The following is a 27,028-nucleotide window of genomic DNA, read 5'->3' on the forward strand; positions in this document are numbered from 1 at the left end:
GGCAGTGATTGAGTGCCTGGGAAATTAGTGTCCTTGCTGTCTCGTTTTATGAAAGATAAATGCTATGACATTTAATGTAGACCTTAATTTAGAACAGAACTAAACTGATCATTTTGCAATTTAATCATAAACAGGTAAATATCAAAATTGTTTAGCATTTCATGAGTCAGGCAGACAGGCAGCAGAGGTAAAGTGAAGTGGGCAGCAGTAGAATGGCAGAGGTAAGGTGAGGTAAGGTAATGAGACTTGGAGCCAGAGATGTTTTAATAGTGGCAGCAGCATAAATTAGATGGTATATCACATCCACCATTCAGGTATGGTCTGCCCATATGCTGATCTTGTTCTCTCTTTCTCTTTCATCCTTTAATCTCATCCACTATTCCCACTCTTGCTGTAAGGTGAGGGCTTCTGACACATGACATGATACATGGAAAAAAAATGTCACCGACAGTTAATTTGTTACCTAAAACAAACATAATCATTATGGAAAATTTGCAAAGGAAAACAGAATTTTATTATACCCCATAACAACTAAAAAAAAGATTGTCTGGAAGGCTGTGTGCTGTCAACTCCTACCTTCCTGTGTTCATATTTATAGCCTATTCCTTTGCATTTGTGTTAATTAAAAAGATTTTAAGTTTCTTTTTAAATAACTGTCTAAACAAAATGTCATATTGTGCATGTTTATACATACAAGAGCTAAAATGGCATATTTTGATCCTCTTTGAAATTTTACTCTCTATCTTCTCATCACCCCATCACCCCCTCAATTTGGTACAATTTTCAGAGGAAATGAGGCTGCTGCAATGGACCAGATTCTTAAATCATTTTGACCCACTTCAAAGGAGCTGAGGAGCTGCTGAATCTCCCCATTCAAGGATTCCCTTGGCACAAGGGAGTTTCTAGCTCATACAAAGCTGACAGAGCCAATTCCTATGCCATCTGTTACCACAGAAACCATTTAGAAGAGCCTAGTGGGGGCAGACCAGGGGTGCAATTGAGGTATTTCTGGATTTTCCTCTCCCTTTTCAAGACCCTCGTAGAGGCAGTAGCTAACCTCTTACAGTGCAACATGAATCCCAGGAACAAACAGCTAAAATGAGCTCTCTAGCTGTGCCTCTAAGCTTTACCCAGTACAATTTGCCAGGGATAATCCAAGAAGCCACGCAGAAAAGACTAGCTCCAAAGACTCTTCTCTTTAAACCTGAATAACTTCCTAGAAGTCAAAAAGCAATCAGACAGAGTTAAATGGCAAAACTGATTGAGTTGTAACATCTGGGGAAAGGAGGAAAAGGGGAAGGGGGACAAATTTCTGGACACAGCTGAATGTGTCCTCCTCTTTACCTTGATCAGCAGAAAATCTCATCTAATAGCAGTTCTCAGCCAGCTATGTGATACCTGGAAGGGGGTGCTTAGCTCTTGAATAAAAATTCACAGTGCTGAGCAAGACCCTTAAAGCTCTGTGTACACTGGATATTTGCCTATGGATTTGTCCTGATGAGCTTTGTGACTCTCCTGACGCTGTGATCCAAATGGCATGTACTCTGGCAGGTTTCTCTGCTTGAAGGCACCAATAATTATCTGAGAGGTAGTAAGGGATGGCTTTTTAAACCACTTCTCAACTGGTGCCACTTGTTACACTGTCAGGAGGAGCATGTCCTTCTCAGTGAGCCTTCAGACAGGCTGGTGAGGAAGCAGGGTCCCACCCTCCCTGGAGTGAAACAGGAACAGAGTAAACCTATCTCAGCACTGAGGTGGTGACTATGTGCTGAGGGGGCGTCTTGATGTGCTGTCTCTTTGTGGTTTTAATACCACCATTCAGATATTTGCTTCTGTCTCTCAGCCCAAGCTTCTGAGCAACTGGCACATTTGGAGTGTGACAGCATACCACACCATGCATGGGACAAACCAAGATGCCTTGCAGTGTCCTGGAATCCAGCATTGTTGCCTCAAGGAAGAAAAAGAAGACCAGGTCCCCAGGGCTTTTCAAACTATAAGAGGGGAGGGGAAGAAGCAAGACATGTCGAAGAGCCATAGTTGGATGCTGCTGTCACTGGGTAACTGTGGGGATGACTGCTGATCCTTGGGGGAGCAGCAGGTTCCTTGATGCATACTGACCTATCACTTTTTGTCATCACAGAGCCTGGCTTTCAAGGACATAGGGCACAAGTTAAATGGCTATCATAATAGCCCATTATAACCTGGGCAAAGGTCAGTCTAAGCCACCGCTCACATTTTGCTTGTGCTAACAGCTGGCCCTCAACAGAATTCAAGTGTGTCCACACAAGCTGCTCATGCAGAATCTCCACTGACCCAACAGTTTGAAGATCCAGCCTAGGGAGAGGCAGCGAGTAAATTCCCAGGTTAGGTCACAGGCATGGGCTAAGGCATAGGCAACATGCAAGTGGAAAAAGTTTAAATTCCCTTGACACAAACTGGCAAAATCTAGCACTTAAAAAGTAGCCATTTGAAGGTGGGTACAGTGAGACCTCTGCCTGCTCCTGTCTGTCTATTTTCACCAATGTAAATATACCCTAAGCATAGGCACAGCAAGTTAAGTATGTCACTGAAGCCAATAAGAAATCCCAATAAGGGGAGTTTTGCCCCACATCAGAGCTGCAGTTAAATGTGCCTTTGAATGTCAGCTTCTGAACCAAGCTGTCCTGTGTTTAGCTATCTTACCTGCACATTTGAAGGCAGGTGGCTTGTTTCTTTTCTCCTTTGGGATGAGGTTCATGGTGATACTGCTCTTAGCTAATAACCAGTTGAATATGAGCCCCAGAAGTGGAACTCGAGCTCCATCTCAGCAGACTCTACAATAATGTAGAGATAGTAGTTTCATCAGAAGGATATAAATGAGAATGGGAATAGTGAAGAGAGAGTGCTTCTGTTTTCTCTGCTATCTGGGTTATCTATGCAGCAGAAAGCACAGACCATAAAGTCAGAGGTGGCAGAAAGGAGTGTCGTGAGTGGTATAGGTAATAAGTATTCCCACTGAGAATGAGAGGCTCTGAACCCTGAAGTTTGGCCCTCTCTATCTACACACAATGTTAAAACAGCGCCTCGCCTTTGCTCTATTTAGCTCTGCAGCTATAGACTCCTTGACTGCACTGCTGCTCACTTCAGAGCAAAGTAGGATGTGGTCCTCTTCCCTGCTACCTCCTTTTTCTCAGTGAGAGTCTCCTTAAGGGACCTTCAAAATCAAGAGAACTGAAAACTTTTGTTTCCCAAAGCATTCAAGCTGCCAGGCAATTGCACAAAAGTCAGACAGTGGTTGTCGTGTTTGAAAGGAAGTGGCTGAGAACGCTGAGACCAAGAGTATATGCTGACATGGTCTTTTTCAGATGGAGGTGAGCCTGTTTTGTCCTTTTTCCAAGCTAGATGGGGAACTGCTTTACTGTAAGCTGATCCTGAGTAATGAAACTACACCCCTTCATGTTCAAAAGCTTCTAGTTAGCACCATGTGCCCCAAAAAACAAGCTGGAGGGCTCTCAATTGCTGTCAAGACCCAGAATACTCTTATGTTATGGTCCTGTGGACCTTTGGGACAAGCCCCGTAGGTTCTGACCCAACAAGGTATGAGGTAGGGAGGCCCAGCTTGTGGAAGGAAATAGGAATGGTTTAACTATGTAACCCTGTAGCAGGGCCAGTTCAAAATGTAAAACAAGTAGGCTGCTTCTTTTTCTGCCACATGTTGCAAAAAAAACCAACCAAACAAACAAACAAACAAAAAAAAAAAAAACCCAAACCCAACCCAAACCAAACAAAAACACGATAGCACTACTTTGCTTCAGACAGAGACCAGGAAAATGAGGCAGAAGCCTGTGTCTTGAGGCAGCAATCAGTGCCTCTCATTTTTTATTTCTCTGGCAAGACCAAGAGTCTTGTTCTCATGAACCCTCAGGACCTGCAGTAGGTTCTCCTAAACCCTCAGGACACATACAGTAGGACCCTACTGGGCACCTAAGGAAGTGACACCCAGCAACATACATGCCTGGGAGACCCCTAATTGAGATTGGCAGGACTTTCTGTGTGACCTTCAGCATGCACCTACCTTTTGCCTAAGTTGTATTTTAGGCATGTAAGAGACTGTTTGGGATTGTGCTCAGGTTCATCTTATGGTGCCTTGAAGTTCTACCCACTTACCTGCAAAAAGGAGATTTTATGTGTCCTCCTCCTCCCTTGGTGAGGAAGGCAAGGAAGAGGGAAATATTCTGTGTTGTTTGAATAGCTCAGCAGAACAAGAATCAGAGAATAAGACAAACTATGTGGAAAAAATCTCAGCCCCACTGAAATCCCTGGCAAAAATTCCACAGTCTTCAACAACTTTCTATTCTGCGGCTGCATGTGCTTGTGTCTCACCGCAGACCACTTTAAATGACACAGTTTTAAAAAGCTGTATGACTACTGCAAAGGGTGAAATGCGAACTTCACCTTTTTTATTAGGGCGCTACTCTGACTAGCATGCAGCATCTCTTTACATTAGACTGCATCAGGTAATACAGGAAAAGTACTGTATTACCAAGAAAGTTTTTCTCTCACAGTATAGAATGACTGGCATTTAATCTCTTCCCTTGCTATTTTGTCATGTTCCTCTCTGTTCTATTGCATATTGGCCCATACATACACTGCATTCAGTGAAGATTCCCTTAGTCAGCCTTACTTACTTTTGTTTAGGTGCATGGCTAGGGATACCGGAGAAGAAGTGTGGTGGACTGTATTTATAATTACAGCTCAAATATTTATCCATTCAAAAATAACACAATAAAATTTTGAGCAAAAATAATATTCATTATTTTTTCAAGAGGGTCTATTGTTTTTCTGCAGTCACACGCCAGCCATTATTCAACAAAATTCCACACGTTATCTTTCTCATGAGTTCAGAGGGCAGTTACCAAGTGAAATTTCCACCTGTAGGCACTGATTTAGTCTTCTTTTTATGATTCCTCTTCCAGATTTATAGAAGAATTTAATTAGGCTTCTTATAGATTTCTTTGGCAATTTTTGAATATATATATATATATATCTATCTCCTTCTTGATTACGATCCCCTTTAACTCAGTGGATGTCCCAAATTATAAGCTTTGCATGGAATCAGTTGCCTTTGGCTATGTTTGGTATTATGTTACCTTCTGTTCAGTTAACGGTGTGGAGATAGACCATAAGCACTGGAAAAACCTCAAAGCTCTTTTCTGCTGTTTTGAAATTGAGAAAGCAGAAACATAATTGCTTTTGTTGGATCACAATCCTGAATAGCAAAAGACTTTTTAAACATCTGCCCTTCCTTTTATTGTCTTTTCATCTTCTCCCTTTTTGTCTACTGTTCATTATTCTGCATTTTATTCACTAATGAAAAATTCAATCCATGACAATATTTTCATATACTGTAAGATGACTGTGATTCAATGCATTTAATCTGATCTAACCCTAGAGAAACCCTTAATAGAATGTGACAATATATGTTAATTCTGTGAGGTTTGTATTTCCTTTTTGCTTGTGTAATATCTGATCTGTCCTGCCTACAATCTCAGAGCAGTCTCCTGCAACTCTGACTTTTAGCAGAGCCAGAGTCTAACTCCCAGCACACATTTGCAACACCTATTGAAGTCAAACAGCACCATGTAGCTATATGGAAAGTAAATTTTGCTTTCTTTGTCACTGAAACCCTGCTCCCATGCAGATCTGTGACAAATCAGCACTAACTTTCATTCTGCCAAGATCAGGTGTCAAAATTGTTACATTTTACATGGGATTCTCTCTGATGGGAGAACTTGCATGTGTTTCCAGGTGTTGATCTCCTGCTTGCTCTTTATCACTAATCAAATTACTTGATATGTCTCTCTCCTTTCTTACTTTTTTAATACCACTGTCAAATACCTATCATGACATAAGTATGCATTTCCAGGGAAATGTAGCAGCCAGAAATAATGCTGATCCCTGAGTGGATTGGAATAATCTGTTCGTTCTGCAGAGAATAGCTATCCCTATTCGATAATAATATTGAAATTAAGAAATCACATTCGGTCTTTTAACATGGGAAGACAATACAAATAATTGGGGAATTTCCTAATGAGTCTGTTATTAAAACAGTATCTAGAGGAAACCTGAGCACTCACACAACTGAAATGTGTCCTTTTCTTTTTTTCCTGGTTTGAGCATAATGCCCGACATCAATACCACAAGTATTTTCAATGCTACCTGGGAATAAGAGGAAATGAAAGCAGGATACTTTTGAAAAATCACTTCTGATTTTGCTCATTTAAGAGCTACATATTTCAAAAGAAATGAGGGCCAAACTTCCAAGTGCCAATAGTCCCCTGTTGGATCCAGATTTTCAGAAAGATTCCATTCTCATTTACACTTCTCAATAGAGCATTTTTCCACAAGCACTCAGCAGCCAGCAATTCTTTCTGGCCAGGAAGCCATTGAGAAAGCTGGCCTTTTTTTTTTTTTTTTTTTTTTTTTACCCTTCTGAGCCTAAAAGAGAACGGGAAAATCTTTTGTGAATAAGGTTCTTCAGACAAGTTATGCTTGATGAGCCTGGCTCTGAGGGGAAAAGTGAAGTACAACTTTCCTCTCTGAAGCCTCCAGAGGCTGTGGGTGCTAGAAAGACACAGTCTACTGTTGGGCAGAGATAGTTCTGAGAGAGCTAGCTTGGAGACTGGAAGCAATGGAGAAACACCCATAATTCCTCCTGGAGCTTGGCAGTATGTGAGGGAACAAGTATTTCCATGAATACCAGAATTATTCCGGAAGCCTAGTTTCCAATGGAGTTAGTGTTTCATGGCTGACTGACATTTTAAATGAATTATACTATTGCTGCACTGTGAATTCTGCCCTTATCAGACACTGGAGAATCCATAGGGGAGAGAAGCCTTGACTGTGGAGTGGATTCCCTTATATCTAATAAGGTATAAACTCTGACTGAAGCTTTCCTTCACATACATCTATTCTCTTTCCCAAGTGGATTCTCTCTGTGTCAAATGAGAACTGAGTGTGGGCTGCAGCCTTTCCATCAGTAGAAAAACTCTTCAGTTTTCTGTATTCGCAAAAACTTACCAACTTGGTTATCTCTGGAACCTCTGCCTTTCTGCCAGGTTCAGCTACAATTACCCAATGGGTACAAAAGTACAAAAGTTTTTAGACAACTGCATGTGCACACGCACACACAGAGCAATTATATGAGCTGTGCTTTCTCATGGAGCCAGGCTAAAAACACCCACTGATACACTCTAAATGACTGAAGTCTGCTGTGTCTCTGAGTGAGTTGGGCAAGCTGTAATAAAGGGCTGAGTGGAAAGAGAAATAAATGATTCTGTATCTCCTGTCCCGTAGAGCAATCAGGCACGTCTCCCTCCTCTGCTAGCCATAGGGTCTCCCCATCAGACGCCACTGTTGCTCAGCCCCTTTGGCACGGAGTGCACTGCAGGGGCAGTCAGGGGGGCTGGAAGTGTTCCTGGCTGGTCTGCCAGTGTGAAGGATTGGCAGTGTTTCTTGCAGTTTCCTTTCCCATGAGCAACTAGCAGCAATCAAATACAATCTAGCCCTTATTATTTGCCGTTAGTTTCTTTGATTGTGATTTGGAAATACGTTGCTAAGGAAAGCAAAAACCGTGGTTAACTGATTGATAGAAAATAAGAGTCATAGAAAACATCTGGAGAGCCAGATGAGTACAAGTCATTGTTTAGTTTAATACCCTTATAATATTTGCTGCAAACAGCCAAGCTGAAGGGTGGATTCTTCATCATTTTTATTATGTGCTTATTCCAAAATATTAGTGAATAGGCTTTGGCAGCAGTGTTTGATTCATGCCCTTTTGCCCAGATATTACCATGTCTTGGTAATATCTACCAATAGTACCACGTCTGAGGCTGTGTAAGGCCAAATTATCAGAACATAATATCAAAATATAAGAATGGTCATACTGGATAACACCACCATCCCTTTAGACTCTTGCTTCTGATGGTGACAAATAGCAGACATTTAGGAAAAATTACAAAGCCAAAAAATGCAGCCGTTGTTCTCCAACACACTCTTGTATCTTCTAGTGATTAGCAGTTAGAAAACAAGCTGAGCCAGAAGTGGTATCTTTGTACTTAAGATGGATGGATGGATGGATGGATGGATGGATGGATGGATGGATGGATTTTTTTTGTCTGTTTGGTTGTTCCTCCTCGGCCTTTAATGATAAAAATAGGTTGGTTACATTCTGCCTAGGAAAAAAATGCTGAGAGAAATCCTGCAGCCGGAAACTTTTGGAGCCACCCATAGCAATTAAACTTCATCAAGCTGTAGTGGCATGTCTAAGCTAAAGTAGGAGAGAGTCAGCCCCTCTGAACTTCTGATCTTTGCCCTTCAGCTTAACCATACATTTGTTGGACAGCAGAAAGCAGGGTGGGGGGAATGGGGTGAGGGCTGGGGGTTTAAGCTGACTGCAGGTGTCCAGAGCCTCCCTTCAGGTGGGCTGGAAGAGACAAGACTTGCACATCACCTGGCTGACCGTACAGCCCTTCAGCTGCAGCCCTGGGAGCCAACACTCTGCTTGAAACATGCTCTTCAAACCACTTTGAGCAGAGTGGTCTCTGAGTAGACAGAGACAGTTGACTGAAATGTGGTTAATAGCCAACTTACTTCAAGTCTTCACAGGTCCATTCCCACGCTGATCACAGTTATTCAACAGCTGTGATTTACACCTGTTGTGACTTTTCTAAGAGCCCTCTGTGGGCCCAGGAGGACAGAAAAATATTAGCACATTTTTGATTTTACCAATACTGAGAGTTAAAATCACTTCTCTGAAGTTCAGAGCAAACTGGTAACTAGACCAATGGAGAAACTACTCACTCCTAAGACTGTTTACAATGGCTAGCCAGCACTTCCTTTCACTTAGTTTACTGTTAAACCTAGAGGCATAACTCAGAGATACATATACCAAGGGGACTGTTTCTTCACAGAACCCTATTCAATATTTATAGCATGTGCTTATTATGGTGATCATATGCAAAATTACATTGTTTTGACTCTTTAGATGACATTTTAACTATCAGGAATTGTTGCATTACCAAAAATAAAAGAGGAGAGAGGAGAGGAGAGGAGAGGAGAGGAGAGGAGAGGAGAGGAGAGGAGAGGAGAGGAGAGGAGAGGAGAGGAGAGGAGAGGAGAGGAGAGGAGAGGAGAGGAGAGGAGAGGAGAGGAGAGGAGAGGAGAGGAGAGGAGAGGAGAGGAGAGGAGAGGAGAGGAGAGGAGAGGAGAGGAGAGGAGAGGAGAGGAGAGGAGAGGAGAGGAGAGGAGAGGAGAGGAGAGGAGAGGAGAGGAGAGGAGAGGAGAGGAGAGGAGAGGAGAGGAGAGGAGAGGAGAGGAAAGGAGAGGGAAAGGAAGGGAAGGGAAGGGAAGGGAAGGGAAGGGAAGGGAAGGGAAGGGAAGGGAAGGGAAGGGAAGGGAAGGGAAGGGAAGGGAAAGGGAAACCTTGAATATATGACTACCTTGCTTCTTCAGATTCCCTTACAATTGCATGTGTTGTTTCCTTATTTGTTTACCCTTGTTATGAAGCCACTCATATTCTAAGTAGTTTTTTAATAGTCTAACATGAGCAAAATATTATCTTGTCAGAAGTGGTTGCTGAGCTTGTTGAGACTGTGGCTCAGGAATGCTGATATCTGAGGAAGTTCTGTGAGCAGAGAACATCCATGAGGGCATCCACTGCGGCCTTTTTTAATTCTCTGGGGGCTACTCCTGCCCTTTCTCACATCACATTAATTTCTACCCAAAACTGACATGGTTCTAAAGCCACCCTTGCTGAATAGCCCTCCAAGGATAAGGAGTAGTCCCTGCCCTCTGCTATTCCATTAGACCTTGCCTATTACCTGTGAAAGGGTTCTCCAGCAAACCTTCACTAATATAATGCCAACAGAACCACCTCAGTGGAACTGTTTTGGTGAACAAAATAATAAACCAGTGAAAGGACTTTTTTTTCCCCTGATATTTTTCTGTCCACCTCAGGCAATTGTTTTCATGCTTCTGACAGACACAGCAAGGATGGCAAAACTTTCTCCATAGACAAGAAATTCTCAGAGATGTGGAACAGATATTCACTGCTGGTTGTGGCTGCTCTCAGTTGTCTCTCTGGGCTGCCTCATTGCATGAGGGAGTTTACTTTCAGAACTGGAGATTAATGGAGATTTTGAGCTGATGCCATTATATTTTTTAATTTTCCCTTCTTAATGTGGCTTATTTAAAGAGAGCACTAGGGTTTAGCATTGACTGGTACTATAGGAAATAAAAACAATGCCAAAAATAAGAGTGCTTTAAGAAAGATCAACAGATAGCCAAAGGACTAGCAATGTTTGACCATTGGGATGTATTTATTGAAAGAAGACCCTTTCTGATGGACAAACTCTGCCTAAGAAACTGTGGAAACAGCCTTCTGGAAGCAAGTCTGGCAGAACTGATAAGCAGAGCTTTGAACTGAAAAAGGAAGGGTAAGTGTCAAAGTCTTGAATAATCTCCACATGCCCATAGGGCACCAGAGGAGAAAGTGTAGGTACACGAGGGTATGCCAAAGGATAAGGAAATTTAAGTGATCAGAATGCCAGGAAATAAGAATAAAGAAAGTGCGAACGGTGAAGAGAACTGCTTCCAGGGTGGCAATACAGCGAGTGTCATGTTCAGCTCTTGACAAAACTGTGTTTATGGGGTAGAGAAATTTTTAAGAACAATTTATGTACCAAAAAAGGGAGCATAAACTAAGCTTTCAGGGCACTAGATGGGACAGGTATACACTCATAACAGAACAGAATAGCAATCACAGCTGGAACACTGGTCTCCAAGCACATGTATTATTCAGAAAAGCAGAGGTAAAGGTGAAGGTGGTGGCAGAGAACTGTGCATTAATGATATGAAACACGGCAAAGAAGTATGTGCAGAAATGATAGCATGCAAAAAGCAGAATTTATTCCAGTTAAAATAATTTTGGAGAAGCTGGTAAAGAGCACTTGGACAATGCAAGCCCCCTGATTTTGCTCTGGTTATGTGTAAAGGCATAAAGGCATCAGTGATGCCATTAGAGAGACAAATTCTTTTGAGTTTGTATCATGCAGGGAAATGTTTACCTCCCCAAATATGGATCAAGAACAGCCACCACTAAAAATGACAGACTGCAGATATTTATGGATGTAATAGTCAACAAATGTCTTAGAATTCTCACAGAACCATTAAAAAGTAATGCTCGTTGAGACTTGATTTTGGTAACTGATAACTGCACCAAAAAAAGTACCTTGGTTCAAGTGTCAGGGGCTGGCAATTCCTAATTAAATGAAACAAGTAAATGACTCTGCCAAAACGATTTTGCATTTCAAAAGGGCAGAGTTTGGTAAACTTTTGGAATTCATTATTAAAGTCAGATGGATAGCAGAGTGTGGGCAATAAAATGTGAGGGGCCTGGAGTTTCTACAGGTTTGAGCAACTAAAAGTTTTGGGAATCTGTGTACCAGACAAAAGAGAAAGCCTGGTTGTCTAACCACTTCAAGAGATGTGCTAGTACATTAGGTTATGTCTTTTAAAAGAAAGACCAGGTCTTAGGCAAGGAATGGATGAAAATGTGACAGGAAAGATCACACCAAAGTCTTAAGCTTTCTTGGATTATATCCTACACAGGGGGAACAGTGAAATACTCTTCACTTATGTTTCACTGCAGGGTTTGGCACAGCAGTGCAGAAGATGCTATTTGTTAGCTGGAGCTCTGCAGGAAAACTGTGCGTGTAATAAGGATCTGGCTCATAGCATACAGAAACCACTGAAAAAAAATCATCACAAGACTGGACAGAAGCAATTAGGAAGGCACATCAAACTAACTGTAGGGACAAATCTTGTTTCATATTTTCATAAACTATCATGACACTAGTATTGGCGTCTAAATTTTAAAAGATGCAGTATTTTGAGTTATCATTAATTGAATAAAAAGCATGTCAAGATTCTGAAAACCAGTAAAGATTAAAGAAAAACTGTAAATGTTTACTACTAGCAGTACAATTTCCCCTAGGTGCTCCAAGCTTATAAATAAACACAAATATCTGGCCATGCTATGCAAAGTAATTCTTATGCTACAGTATGACCCAGACATCAAAACAGGCAACTAAAATCCAGTGACACAGGTATCAGAAAGTGTTAATGCTTTAGCAGAAAATATGAGGAGACCTTGTGTGCAGCTCTGAGCACCCATGCTCAGGAAAGCTTGATTTCAGCTGTGCAAAGCCATGACTACACTAAGGTTGCAGACTTGATCCCTGTACAGACGGATCCCTGTACTTAAGAGTTGGATTCAATGATCCTTGTAGGTCTCTTCCAACTCAGGATATTCTGTGAATGACATAAATTAGAATTATAGTATCATCACAGAATATCCTGAGTTGGAAGGGTCCCACAAGGATCACTGAAGTCCAACCCCTGGCCCTGCACAGAACAATCCCAAGAATCACACCATGTGCCTCAAATTGTTGTCCAAATGTTTCTTGAACTCCATCAGATTGGTGATGTGACCACTCTCCTGAGGATCCTGTGCCAGTGCCCATACACCTTCTGGTTGAAAAACCTTTCCTTAATATTCACCTTGACCAATAGGAAACAAGAAGAGGACGGAATAACTTGGCTTGTTAAATTGGGAAAAAAAAAAAAAAAAAAAAAAGAGGAGAAGAAAGATACAAGCCAACCACAAGAAATCAACAAAAGCAGAAAAATATTTTCTAGTTGTTAAAGTCATCAGTTGAAAGCAAATCTATGTGTTTGTGGCAAGAAGAGATCTTGCTAGTCCAAGTGAGTCTTGTGGGCTCAACCATGGCTGAATATCTGAGGGAGAGATTAAAGGGAGAGATTTCTGTAATGAAAGAAGTCTGCAGATCTCCTTCAGTATTTAGTAAATGTTTTCTCAGCTTTTCAGTTCCAAACTATTGCTAGTTTGCCAAACATGAACTGAAAGACACAAACCTTAAAAAACTTTTCACGTCGATTTGGAGCCATATTCTGGAGCTTGACTCATATAAGAGGAAGAATGTGGGTTTTCATGGAAAATTTAAAACATCTTTCTCAGACTTGTCTGACTGCTCTGCTGAACTTTGCCATCTGAAATATTCAGACTGGCTATGTCCTAGAAAGAGAAAAAGCTCCATTCACTACCTACCTGCTACTCAATCATCAAAAGTGAAAATAAAGTTGCCTAGGATATCTGTCTATTTCCATTTCATGTGTATGCAGTGCTGCTCTTTGCCAGTTTGAAGTTAAACCTACTTGCAGAGCTAAAGACTTGCTCTTCCTCTTGCAAGAGGCCATAGGAAATTACCTATTGGCTTCGCTGGGATCATATATACGGAGTCCTTACAGATGAGCAAGCAGGTATTTTTCTTCTCTGCCCACATGGTCCATCTGCTCCTGCTGTTTCTCCAGAGAGGTCCTTGGAGTGAAATTTTCAAAAATAGTAGCAGCTCCCCTCCTCTTTCCCCCAAATATGTTATTCTGAAGGTGCTTGGTTATGCTTCTGCCACTGTCAGCCAGCCATTCTCTGTGTCATGCCCTACTCTTGACATTCACCTGTCTGGTCTCCACCATGACTCTGATGATTTGCTTGGATCCAGCCCAGTGCTGCAGACTGACTCAGCCTGATGCCCTCCCAAGCTAAATGTGACTGATCCCACCACCACCACCTGGCTCCAGCTGATGGGTGAGCCCTTGGAGTGTAACACACACAAAATGCTTTGGTGGATGTATGTTTCTTCTACCACTTTCCAGTCCAGCATCTCCCTTGCCTTCATACCTCCTGTCGCCCTGATTTCTTAAGATTTTCTAAAGCCTTCTGAATTTACATTCTTGTAGAGAACTTTCTCACGCAACTTTCTGTAAACAACCTATTGTTTTGCATTCTTTCATAGAGGCGGAGAAATTTGATAGACTGGTAGTTTGTCCAGTGTCGTTGGAGAGGTGGCACGTTCACCTTCCAATCCACTGGCACCTTTTGAGAACTATAAATGATTGGAGTCAGAAAAAATAAATTAGTCTCTTCATGGTGACCAAAGCTGTGGTGCGTCATTTTTCCTTGTGTCCTCTGGTGACACCTCCTGCTTGATGGGGTCTCACTAACTGGAAAGTGAGAGAAAAATTGAGTTTATCATGGTGTAAATTTAACTCTATACAAGTTCTGTGTGCCAGACATGGGTAAAGGGTTATATTTCAACCCATTGCATCCACATGAAAAGGTGTTCCTATATTCATTTCTGCCTGGTTTTGGTTTGGGTTTTGGAAGTCTTTATTTTGTTTATTGCCTGGCTCCTAGATTCACGTTTTTATGCAGAAAATGTTTGAACAAAAGAGAGGGTTTAATTTACCCTGTCATGAAAAAACTGTAAGACCTGCTTCTAAGAATTGCTCCAGCCTGGATTGCAAATAAAGAGTAAAAAAAAATAAAAATGCATTTCAATTGGCATCACTGTAAATTGAGCAAATGCGCTACAGGCTGGGGTCATTTTTCCTGAACCTGTCTGAGAGATATTGTTTGTTATGGGCAAAGCACATTGACACTCAGGAATAACAGCACATCTTGACTAGTCCTGAACCCTGAGCCACGGCTGAATGCAGCACATCCTTATTGGCACTGCCTACAGATAGGTAAAACAGGACCCATCTACCCTAACTTCAGCCATCTGGTCAGGTATGCTCTAACTAAGCTAACTGCCTGTCTGCTTGCTGTAATTGACTGAGCCGTGCAGGCAACTTCAAAAGGTGACTCATCCCTCCCTTTAGTAGGTGCCTAAGCTAGCTGGCACTAATTGCCCTCTGTCTTTCTCCTTTGAATGCAGAGGGAGCCGAGACTTGGCCTACACACTAACTAGTATATGGCCAAATTTAGTGAAGATAAATCCCATCTGCAGTTAGTGCTGGATCTGATAACTTAACTGCTAAAGCTCCATTTGAACTGCAGGCATTGCTTTTAGAAATAGGTATAATGAACTTATTGGTATCAGATGTTGTCCATAAATGGGCAGTTCTAAAGGGAGGCCAGGGTGGGGGAAGGGATAGTAACCCCTTGATTGTGAAATTACATGATTACTAAATGAATATGATTCTTCAGCAGGCTGTTTTTAATGTCGGGGTTGTGTTTCTAATGAAGGAAAACATGTTGTATCACTGATCCACATCACAGTCCTCATGCTGTCTGCTATCAAGAGAAAGCAAGCTCTAAACTCAAGATCTATCAGATTTTTATTCATACCTGCAGAAATAAAACCATAAGGTTGCTCTTTTTTAAAATCAAAATAGTCTCTGTGCAGTGTATCTGATTCAAACCATATTGCTAGCAAGGTGGAACCTTGAAAACATTAAGATTTTTCTATGGTAAAAGCTAAAGATTAGAGGGCCCTGAGGAAACAGAACACATGGGCCAAAAGTTTTAAACCCAAATAATAAAGGTAGTCAGCCAAGTCAAAACATTGGCATCTACATGAAGGGATTGTGAATTACAGTGGGACTGAGCACCCACTGAGTCTACTTATTCCCTAGCACTTCTGAAAACTACTCCAATTTTAATTAAATAACTTCATGTGGATGAAGTTGCTTCCATTTTGTACAAAGGAATACTTATGCTCCTTGCTTTACTAGAAGAACCCCAAAAGGGCTTGAGCCCTTTTCTTTCTGCACCGGAATGGGAAGAACAATGAGAGAAGCCTTTGGTTCTGATAGAGGGGTTTTTTTTCAGTTGAATCAGAACTAACCCCTCAGAAAACAAAACAAAACCAAGCAAATAAACAAACAAATGAAACCATCAAAAAACGGAGGCTCATCACATAAGTCACCAATGACTGATCCAAAGGACTTTGGAGAAACAGAAACCTGCCACCGTAGCTTCAGAAAATTTGAACTCAAAAGCTTATGATGGGCTTAGCCCCATCAGTTGCACAGTGAAAGGTACCTCTGACTTGCCACAGCTTCTGCTTCTTCACAATCCTGCCTGTGGCCCTCCTGGGGCTGACCTGGGAAATGCATTGTGTTAAATTAGCTCAAGGAACTGTTCTCATTTTTGAGGTATGAGAAAATTCACATCACTGAAGTAATTTAGAAACCAAAGCTTAACTCCTTTGAGTAATAGAAACCCCAAAGTTATTCTAGATTATATAGTAAGAGAAAATGGGTGTCATATTTTAGGTTGAATTACAATCTTTATGTCCCATCCCAATAGACACAAATTAAAATCTGCTACTATAGAGCTCAAAGTAGGTCTCCACCACCAATATCAGGAGGACCTTTCCTAAGCTAGAAGTTGTTGACAGCAAAATATGCCATGTGCCATTCTTCTGGCTTTGCAGTACTTGTGAGGTAAAGCATGAGGAATCCCCCATCTGAAGGGCATTGGTTAGCTGTTCTTCCATTACTCTTCATGTAAAAGTGGAGGAAAATCTTTTACTTTCTTAGTTTAAAAAAACTTTCTCAGCTGAAACCAGCAATTGTTATTTCTCAATATAACCACAATCCTGGGCTTCTCTGCTGTTCCTGTCCTTAGCTGGACAGTATATCTTTGGATAAGGCAGAAAAGATTTGTCTCTACACACCTGCTCAATTCACAGTATAGTGAGCCCATGATGCCAAACACAACATCAAGGATGCCAGTCTTAGGGAAAGGCACTTGAAATTCAATACTGAGACAACTAACTTTTAAGACAAGTAAATCCTTCAGTGGAACTAGCCATAAACCTCACTAGCCTAACTCTTCCTAGGTGGCTAATGAACTGGAGTGTGTCTCATTTTTCATGCCTACTCTGAAACATCCTAGCCTGACTATTAGAAGCTGTATATGGCCCATAAAACCAAAAATGCATTTTCCTTTCAGCATAGATAGAAATTGCCCTTCTTCACAAACACTGAAGAAGGGGAGCATTCCCAGAGTCGGGAATGAAAATCTATTCCTGTCTGTTGCCATACACATTATCTTTTATTGACAATAAAACCAGTTCAAAGGTGGTATGTTATTTCATTTTTTTTCATGTGAAGTTTAGTTTTTATTTACAAACCTTATTTTGATACTGGAATAAACTTGTATTATTTTTAATTGCTGGTGCTCATAGGGTGTCAGATAATGACATAGGACAGGAGTTATGAATCACACTTTCACCTCTGAAATTGCAAAACCCAATAAAATTTGAGCAAGCAGCAGTGTATTGATCAAGCAGTCGTTAGTGTTGCTTAATTGTCTGGTTTATGTAGTGTCCTGTGGCACAGCACAATTAGAAAGGATAAAGTCCTGGTAACCTTTTACTTAAAATTCCTTCTGGTGTGTAGGAAGTTTTTGCTTCATACCATAAAGCAGGAAAGAGCACCTAAAATGTTGGTTTCTGTCTATCAGGGGACTTCAGAGTTGAATTTTAAGGTCTAGGATTTTCAAAACAATTAGTTGTTCTTCTGTTAAGAAGACATAGGCAATGTAGGTGGATTAATCCAATTTCCAAATTACATGCAGGTGACATCAATGTCATTTCAGATGTTACACCAAAATAAAGGGACAGTTAGAATCTGAATATTTCTGTATGGGCTTTAAGACTGAGGTCTTGAATATACAACAAAAATTTTAGACTGGTAACTCTAGTTTAAGCCTCTATTTCCCCATTGGGGTCTGGAGGAAGTCAAAATCTCATGCAGCACTTGGTAGCCTAAACCCTCTCTTTTTGGGCTGGGCCTTAGTAGTGGCAATTCAGAGTCAATCAGTGTCAGTGAAGCTCAGGTACTTAATCTGCCAAAATCACTTGGGCAAATTTAGCCTGGCCATCTAAGTCACACAGGATTTGCCACACACTGAAGTGGCATCCGAAGGTATTGGGCAACCTGGGCTGAAAAAATAAATACAGTTTGAATGGCTCATACAAATACAGTTGCTAGCCAAAGGCTACAGTACCATTTCATGACTTTAGGTATGGACAGAAAGATTTCTGTGCTTCTTTGGTACTCCCTGCCAACATGCATGTACAGAAGACCTAAGTAAACACAATAAAATTGGTACGTGTATTTGACGACTTAGCTCACATTCTGTACCTGTAAAAGAAATGCAGAAGCAGAAATAAGGAAAACTTCAAGCCTAAAGAAAAACTTACATCCTGTTCCTTAGAAATACCTGCATTCTCTAATTCTAACTTGAAGCCTTAGAGATAGCAAGACCTGAAGGGAGGCAAGCACCTGTAGAGATTGGATGTGACCTTAAATGAGCTCAAACATTGTGGAGAGTCTCTTTTTTCTTTTTGCTGCTCATGCCACAGGCCTGGGGTGCACAGTCTCCTAATCTGGGCAACTAATGCAGTGACTTAACAGAACTGGGGTGACCAAGTCAGATGCCTCCCATCTGGATGTGAACAGAGGCATGGCTGAAGTGCCCTGTCAAAAGGGCAGCGTCATAATTTTACCATGAAAATTAGCATATGCTCAAAAATTTTGGAAACAAAAAGCTTCCTGGGATACTAAAGGTACCAAAGCAGCAGAATGGGGGCCCTGTTCACTTGCAGGATACGGCAGCTGGCTGGGGCCCTCCCTGACCTCCCTGCAGAAGGAAAAAAGTCAAACGTGCTGGATTGAGAGGTCCTCTCCTTCCACCCTCAACTCTGTCAGACTCTGCTGGAATTTATTCATTCCTCCTGCCGAGCCTCCCACCCCTAAAAATAGCGGTAGCTCTCCACAGCTACAACGACATCATAAAACCGCAGAAGCTGGGGGGAGCTCCTGGAGGATGACCCCCGGCCGGGTTACAAAGCACTTTTCGGACCGATTTTATGCACAGGATGTGCCCCCTTCCTCATGCGGAGGCACCTCCTCGCTCCCAGGAGCGCTGCCCACCCCAGCCCCTCTCCCCCTGCGCGGGTGGCGCGGAGCGGCCCGGCCTCCTCCTCCCGTTAGATGGCGCTACAGACTTTACAACCACGTGTACCGAGGCGAGGGGAAAAAGAATCATAACAATAATAAAAGAAATATCCCTCCTATTGTCCGAAACGCGGGGAGTCGGCCCCCGGTGCGCCTGGGGGAAGCGGTGCCTAGCGTCGGGATGCCCCTTTCCCGCGGGAAACGCCCGGGGTTGCCCGCAGCCCTGCAGCGGCTGGGGGGGCTTGGCCCTCGGGAGCCACCAGAGCAAAGCTAGGGGCAAGTGGGCGAGCGGAGCCTTCCTTCCTACCGGGAGAACATCCTGTCAGGAACGGGGTGGAGGCGCCGGCCTGTTCTCGGCCAGGGAGCTGGGCGAAACCCACCTCATGCCTCCCGTGCATTACTTCTCCGTTCCAGAAAGCTGCTCGTGCAATGTCCACAGCCTGCTTGGGTTCTGATGGCTGGGTGTTTGATCAGTCTCACTCTTTCCCCCCCAACACTTTTTTTCTTGTTTGGAGTCCCGCGCTTCCCCTCGGTGTAGAACCCCGCAAGTTTTCGGGCAGCCGATCAGTGGTTGCCACGGGGGTCCGCCGGAGCGAGGCTGCCCTAGGTGCGTGGCTCTGTCCCCCGCCCACCCCGGCCGAGGACAGGAGGGATAGGACGGTGTATGAAACTGCTGGTCCTCAACTCACTAAGTCCATGACCGACTAGTCAACGCTTCTCCGCCCGGTCCCCAGCCGAAAGGCGGCTGGTTGTCCCCAGCCCTGCCACTGAGCGTGTAGGCGATCACCTTAAGGGGTTAGGGCTGTCCCGGCGCAGAGGCCACCGCCACACCCTCCTCCCCTGCCTGCCATCGGGCTCTGAACTTTCCGGTGGGGTAAGTTCTCCTTTAAGAAAGCGAACTGTTCCTTATGCATATTTAAGGCTGCTTGTCTGCAGTGCCCAGCTGACACGGGGCTGGAGGCTCACACGCGGGACCCGAGCTCTGGAGGAGTAAATCATCCCCACTTTAAAGGCACCCTCAGCCAGGGCTTCAGTTAGGAACTCCTTGCATTGCTCTAAACACATGTAAGTCATGGGGGGGTGGCGGGGAGGGGTGCTGAGGAGACGGAAGAGGGAGACAGCCTGTTAAGGGAGATAAGTAGGGTATTTTGGTAATTTCCATCACCAACATCCCCCCCCCCCCCTCCAGTCCGCAACCCCCCCCCCCCCCAAAAAAAAAAAAACCAAAACAAAACAAAAACCCACATTGTCCTTGGATTTTAAAAACCAATTCAAAACTATTTTTTATTATTACTATTTTTCGCCCAGCCTAGGGGCTCCTGCCCCCCTCAACATGCCTGGATCCCTAAGATCAGTGAGGTTTCCAGACTTCCTCCGTCTTTTTGTCCTGCGGGAGAGCGCTTTGCTGGGTGTGCAAGTGTGCGTGTGAGGAGCGGAGAGGAGCGCCGGGAGGGTAAGTGGACCCCTTGCTTCAGCCGCGGGGGCAGGAGGAGACCTCTCACGTCACCTGCGGATCACAGGACTCCTCCGTCGCGCTGGAGGTGGGATCCCGGGCAGTCTCTTCAGCCTACAGAGAGCGGGGGGAGCCTTCCGAGGATGTGAGTGCCTTGGAAAAGCCCCCTCCACAGTTAGGCACCCTGCCACTTCCGTGCGTGTATACTTCTGTACGTGTGTGCGAAACGACAAAGCGTATGTGAAGGTCAGGCTTGTGAGCTTCCACTGCAGCTCAAATGGGAAGGAACAACTTTCAGTGCTCTGCTCTTAGTGGTTTCCTGCCTTTTAAAGTGAACTTGTTCGAGTGTGTTATTCAAAATGTGGTTCAGTAGTTATGCCTTCAAATTAAGTTGCTTCTCCGTCCTCATCGGGAAAAGCAGACATGTGTCCTCAATTGTATAGTATATATATATATAAAATCTACTAGGTACTTTATGATTCCATCTGGAGAAATTAAAAGCCCAGAGCTGTAATGTTTATTCTTACATAGTTTACAAAAAAAGGGGGAAATGTGTGAGACACATGTCTCCAAATATAACCAAAGTGCTTTCCCTTCTGGTTAAAAAGTTGCATGCAAATGTTTTCATTTTAACACTCCCTGCCACCTGTACTTCTCAGGGAAACTTTTCTTGGCGTTAGTGACGAAGCACCAATGGTGCTTATTAATGAATTAATTATTATTATGGTTGCTGAATTGACTTAAAGTGCTTTGGAAGCGAAACTGATCCATGTTAATCAGTTACAATTAATTGTGTTTCAGCTGCTGTGTCAAGCACAGTTTCAGAGACGAAGGCGAGAAGGCTGTGTATGGGATGTAGGGAAGGGGGTGATCCTGAGACTCTTCCCGGCCCCCTTGTTCAGAGATCTCCTCTTGGGTTGCAGAAACTGGTAGAATGTTGATCCGGTGCCCGGTGCTCACACAAAGGTGCGAGGGGCAACTTAGGTGACAAACTCCTCTTTCTTCTACCAAAAGCTGCAAAGATTAAGAGAGTCTAGGATTTAGGAGCACAGCCCCGCAGGGAGATTTCCCTCAGGAGTTCGCATTACAGGGAGGGCAGCGGGCGTGGGCTTTGCTGTGCCGTCTCTGCTTGGCCGCTTTGGTCAGGGCTTTTGTGTTGGCGGCGGAGACAAGGAGGCAGCGGTGGGCAGCGAGGCCGAAGGGATCCACAGAGTCCTTTCGCGGGGGGGCGACTGCATCCCGCGTCCAGGAGCATCTGGGGAGAGGGAAGCGGGGGAAGAGAAGAAAATAGCTCCCTGAGGGGAGAAGCGACAGCTGGGCCGGGCTCTGTGAATGCCAGGGAGGCCAGGGACGGCCGGAGGGCCGAGGGCAGGAAAAGCCGGGTCGCGCACACGGGCGGCCAAGACGCCAAGAGGAGGGCTATTCTCTGCCGTGCCGCTTCCCGGCCGCCCCGCCGCCGGCGGGACCTGGGGGCTAGGGGTGCCGGACGGGCTCAGCGGGGAAAGGTGGGGACCAGCAAGGCCAGGGAGAGGCGTTGAGACAGCCGGGCAAAGCCTGGTAAAGCTCCCAGGGTCGATGCGCCAAGGGGAGGCCCGAGGCCCGCCGTTTGGCCAGCTGGTCACAGGGGCGACCCGTGTGTGCCCAGCACAGCGGCTGCAGGGGAGCATCCCCTCCACGAGGCGTGGAACGCGAAAGCGGAGCGGGCACTGGCTCAGGTGGACTTGGTGATGGTTGGGGTCGACCTAGCTGGACCGGGGGCCGCGCACCGGCTGCCCACATCCCCAGTGGAAACTGGTGGCGGGGAGGGGCTGGAGACGAACTCCCCGTCTTTTGCCAGGGAAACGGGATTTTCCACTATGATAACTATCCCTCTTCACAAAAGTTAGGGGCGGGAGAGAGGGAGAACTGGAGGTTCTCCCCGGGCTAGGCGCCTCACCCTTGCCCTGCCTGTCCCTTGGCCTCCGGCCGCCGCGGGGGTGAGCCCGTCCCGGGCGGCACCAGGCATCAAGTATTGCTTGTCCTTAGAGATTTACACTTCGCAAAAGTAAAGCTTTCCCCCAGCATTCAATGTGACTTTTTTTTTATGTCAGTCCGCAGAAAGGCAATTGGGAAACTCTATTCCCTCCCATCCTCTCTGGAATTGTGTTGCTGGGATTTTTTTGCGGTTTGATTTTTCCCTTCTCTCACTCCAGCTCTTTCTCAAAGACTTTCCTCCCTCTCTCTCTCTCTCTTTTTTTTTTTTTTTTTTTTTTTTTAATTCCCCTTCATCCCATTGACTCTACTCAGCTTTTAGCTTTTGCTTAAGATGTGCAAGGGAAAAACCAAACCACTCTACCCTGTATGTGCAAACGGACCTTTCTTGGAGAAAAGTAAAACAAACAGACCCCCTTTTACATGCAATAGAAGATAGCGTACAAAATTATGCACATTCCCCCCCCCCCCCCCACCCCGTCCCCCGTCCTATATCGAATGCAGCTGTAATTAATTGAAATTTGTGGGAAGAGATGAAGAGATGTGTTTTCCACGTGTGAACGTAACAACTAAGGTCGGTCAGGTAGACAGGACACCTCGTTCCTGCTCATCACGGGTGGAGTCGTTCTCTCCAGCTGGGATGGGTGGTGTTGCAGGTCTCGCAGAGGTGCAAGATACAAATCTTCGGTTTTCGTCTATCATAAAAGCAGGCTTCGTTGGATGAAACACCCATATTAACCAACTTTCTGCCTCTCCGTCCCTAGTTTTATTTATTTTCCTTGGATGCGGGACCGACGTGGTAAAAACCAAACAAAAGCACTTGCGTTTGTGTTGGCACTTTGTCGTCGGGGCAGCACCCGCATTAGATTATTGCCGGGGATTTATTTGCATGCAGCTGCAAACCCACAAGCCGGCTGCTGACCGCTGCGCATAAAGGGCTGCCGGGGCCAGCCCCTGCCCGGCCGCCGCTGCTCCCAGTGGGAACACGGCCCGGGGGCCGGGGGTGGGGGGAGGATTTGGGAGTGGGTTTGCTGCCGACATGGCCCGGGGGGATGGTCACAGAGCCGACAGCAGCAGGGTCCCCAGCGCAGTCAGAGGCTGCAGGTGCGGGGGATGGGAGGGGGGGCGGGGGCGGCGCTGGCCCGCAGCCCCCCTCCCCGCCACCCGGCTCGCCCCCAAAGGCAGCCGCAGCTCCCACTGGCCTTGCTCACAAGCACATCCAAGAAAAGCTTTTCCTAATGCCTATGTCCCGGGGAAAAAAAAAAGGACCGGTGGCGGATCCTCGGGATTTCTCAGAGCTATTTTCAGTGTTTTGAAATTTGTAGTAATGCTGATGTTTTTTTCCCCCCTCTTCGGCCCAGTAGCGTTTGGCAGCGTTTGACGGGGGAGCTATTAACCTTTGAAGCAAGGGCTTTAGGTTCAAACTACCTCCTTCGCAGCTCGCTGTATGCCTCTCCCCTCCCCACACAGGCACGATGTGAGGATGGATTTGGCTGCATAGGATCGATGTAAATGTCTCCTCAGGCCTCCCTCTACCTCGGGCTACACTACCAAGTCTCCTTCATCTTCTCCCGGAGAACCCAGTAAAGGCGCAGGGTTCCTGGAGCTTGAACTGGCTCCCCTCCGAGTACAGCGGGAGCAAAACCTGCCTCCGAAGCGGGGCCGGCTCGGGGACGAGCCCTACGGCAGCGCTGCCGTGGTCTGGCCCATCTCTCCGTGAGGGAAAGGAGGGGGTCAAACCAACTATCCGCAAACTTAGGGGACTTCTGCCCGTCCCTCTGCATGGGCAGAAGGACTGTAGAAGCATGGGACTGTAGGAGAAGGGCCAGCATGGGACTGTAGGAGAAGGGTAAGAAAAACTGAGTTCGGGGAACTTAATTATTTGTCAGAGGAAAAAGATGTTCCCAATCCATGCAGGCTCTTTCGACTGGGCGTGAGCAGGAGAGGCCCCTCCGAGCTTTTCTGCCAAAGACAGGGGGCTACGGAGCGGGAGCTCCCAGACAGGGAGGGCAAGGTCAGAAAACCTGCCCGGCAGGGAGAAGCTGGAAGGGCAATGGGAATACACACAGACACACGGAGGGTCACGTTCTCCTCTCGCATCCCCACAGCGGTGCGTGGAGATGTCGCGCTGCCCCTTGGCCAGGCCACGCCGCCGCAGGGGGAAATCCCTGCGTGCTGACGGGCCGGGGGCGGGCACGGCCGGGGCGGCCGGAGGGCAGCTCACCCTGCCGGGCCGTCCCGTCTAACGCCGAGCTCCGAGTGCGGCCCGGTCGCGGTAGGGATATGGCCGGGCTGCTCAGGCACAGGAGGGGGTGTCTCCAACCCCATGCCCCCAGAAAACTGAATAGGAGGCTGGACTACATGCGCAAATTAGGATGCGCCTGTGGGCTACAGTGGGCAGCGTTTGTGGGGAGCGTGTCAGTAACACGAGTGGCCAGGGAAAGCGCGGGGAAAGGATGAAACCATTCGCTGACTCCTTGCGGAGCGGGAGTGTGTTGTCATCTTTGTTTTGGTTGTGATGTTTTGTTTTGCAGGAGATTGGGACAATAGCTGGAGTGGATTACTCATTCCCGTAGGCAATACTTCCCTGTATGGGCTCCAGGATGCAGTTGGAAGCTTGGGAACAAAGCGGGCATCGAATGTCAAGGTAACTGGTCCCCTTCCTTTGTTTATGCTATTGTTAATGACGGGGCTCACTCAGCCCTGGCCTCAGCCGTGCTGTATGGCATTAATATTGACTTGAGAGAATAGGCAGGGCAATTAAAACCCAAACCCAGAACAACAGCAGCATCCAGCCCAAGCCCAGTTCTTCAGGTAAAACATGCCTCTTCTGGGCCACTGAGAATGATGTAGTAGTCTTGCCTGGTATTCATAGAAACACACACACCGTTCATAAAATTAAACACATCCCTATACAGCAATAACACGTAGGGGAGACACTGTAACCCTGTCTTTCAGTATCAAATCAAAAGGGAAATGGCATTATTTTCAAATACCCACATATTAGCATGAGGGAATTCTCATCGGGATAAAAAAATAAAGAAACTAATAAAATTATTATTTTAATTACGATAATCTAAAACTAGTAGAAACCTGAGCATTCATTAACTAATTTACTTCTTCTCGAGGTAGCGGATGGTATTTGAAGTTCAACATTTCACACAGTTCCTTGTTTAGTTTAATTTTCTCGTCAATCTTGGCAATTTCAGCAAACTAGGTTAAAAATTTTGGTACACATCTGAGTATGGATCTGCATAAAATAGAGAAGGTGAGAGAACTGGGGAGGGGATGTTTTATTATTTTGAGAAGGGAGAGCATGTTTGCATGTGTGTGTGGATGCATATGTGTGGGAGAGAGTGAGAAACAAATGGAGAGATTTGCACCTTACATTTGATCTGTAGCTTTAGTGTAGAGTCTGAAACAAATATCTATTAGATTTCTTTGAAAAATATCCCACTCAGGCAGACAGACCCCTGTTTTGAATGAGGGCTCCAGGTGATGAAAAAAATTTATGTTATTCCAGAAGAATTCTTTATCAACATTTTTTTTTTCCTCTAGAAAGATTAATTTAATCTCTCCTATCCTGGACCCATTTTCTGTCAGTGAAGGGATATAATAATGATCAATGCCCAGTACTTCTCATATCTTTTGTACTTGGTAAATATTTGTAATGTTTTGAATGTGGAGGGGAGGTGAAGAGATGAGCCCAATCTCAGCTGCAGAGGATCCTCATGAGTACTCACACAGAGGGAGGAAAAATCCAAGCAACCAATCCAACCTGTTCAGAAGACCCTCCAGCCCAAAACTCTACAGTCATGCAGGTAGTTTTTGTATTTTATCTTCCTGCTTGGTGCAAGGGTATGCATACATCAGGCTATCTGGGTTTATGCGACCAGCTCCAGGTGCACAACAGTACTCCAGTTGAAAATGGAACCTGGAGTTGTTGAGCAAAGAGTTCCTGTTTGACTATAGTGTGGACTGAATGCTGTCTAGTCAGCTGTATGGAGTGGTGGCAGGGAAGTAGCTCCAAGTATTTCCAAAACTAATAACAAAAAGGTTGCTCTATATAAGATGTTTATACAGCCTACATTCCCTCAAGTTGTTTAAATTTCGGTTTAATGCATATAAATATAGCAGACATACACGGTTGCCCATTAACCAGTCCCTGTGTTTCAAGATCAGTTCATTTCAGTTTGAAAGAATGGCCCCATACTCAAGATAGTCAACAAGCCTTTGACTTTCTCCACTCAGTGTGGACCTCAGGAAGAAATAGCATCTGTCTTTGTCATTTCACATGAGTATCGCAGTGCCTTGACATTGTGTTTTAAGAGCAGGCCTACTACCAGGGAGAGTAACAGTCCCCAGGTGGTTCCACCTTTCTAATCAATTTTCCCCTTCTCATCTTAGGATCCTTTTGAGGAAGAAATAGTTCTGCTAAGACTCCATACTTGGACTTTGGAGAGCATGGCGCAGTGGTCTGATATGAAAACACTGTCCCTGCAGATGGAAGCTCTCCTCTGTATCCTGTGCCTTGCAAGAGAGGCAGCGAAGGGACACTTGAAGTAACCAAGCATCTGGCATCAAGCCTGACAATCCACTTCACACTATGTGAAAGAAAGTTTGTTCCACACCACATACTTTGTGGTGCTCAATACTAGTGTCAAACTGGTTTGAACTGTCCCAGGTATAAAATAAAGATCTCCATTATGGTATGACAGTGAACTTGTCTTG

At 44.9% G+C, this 27,028-nt stretch overlaps 1 long non-coding RNA gene across 3 annotated transcripts; it reads left to right on the forward strand.

Annotated features, from left to right (window-relative positions):
* Positions 1-19,514: 19,514 nt before the first annotated feature.
* Positions 19,515-27,009, forward strand: LOC137468506 (uncharacterized). Of its 3 annotated transcripts, XR_010995979.1 has the most exons (5): positions 19,515-19,938; positions 20,182-20,326; positions 24,832-24,944; positions 25,856-25,954; positions 26,705-27,009. It is a non-coding gene; the product is annotated as an uncharacterized lncRNA (long non-coding RNA). The 3 variants fall into 3 exon arrangements; XR_010995978.1 differs by lacking the exon at positions 25,856-25,954 and having other exon boundaries at positions 19,534-19,938; XR_010995980.1 differs by lacking the exons at positions 24,832-24,944; positions 25,856-25,954; positions 26,705-27,009 and adding an exon at positions 23,662-23,790 and having other exon boundaries at positions 19,687-19,938.
* The last annotated feature ends 19 nt before the right edge of the window (positions 27,010-27,028 follow it).

Source organism: Anomalospiza imberbis, chromosome 2 (assembly GCF_031753505.1).
Source record: "Anomalospiza imberbis isolate Cuckoo-Finch-1a 21T00152 chromosome 2, ASM3175350v1, whole genome shotgun sequence".
Classification (NCBI taxonomy): Eukaryota; Metazoa; Chordata; class Aves; order Passeriformes; family Viduidae; genus Anomalospiza; species Anomalospiza imberbis.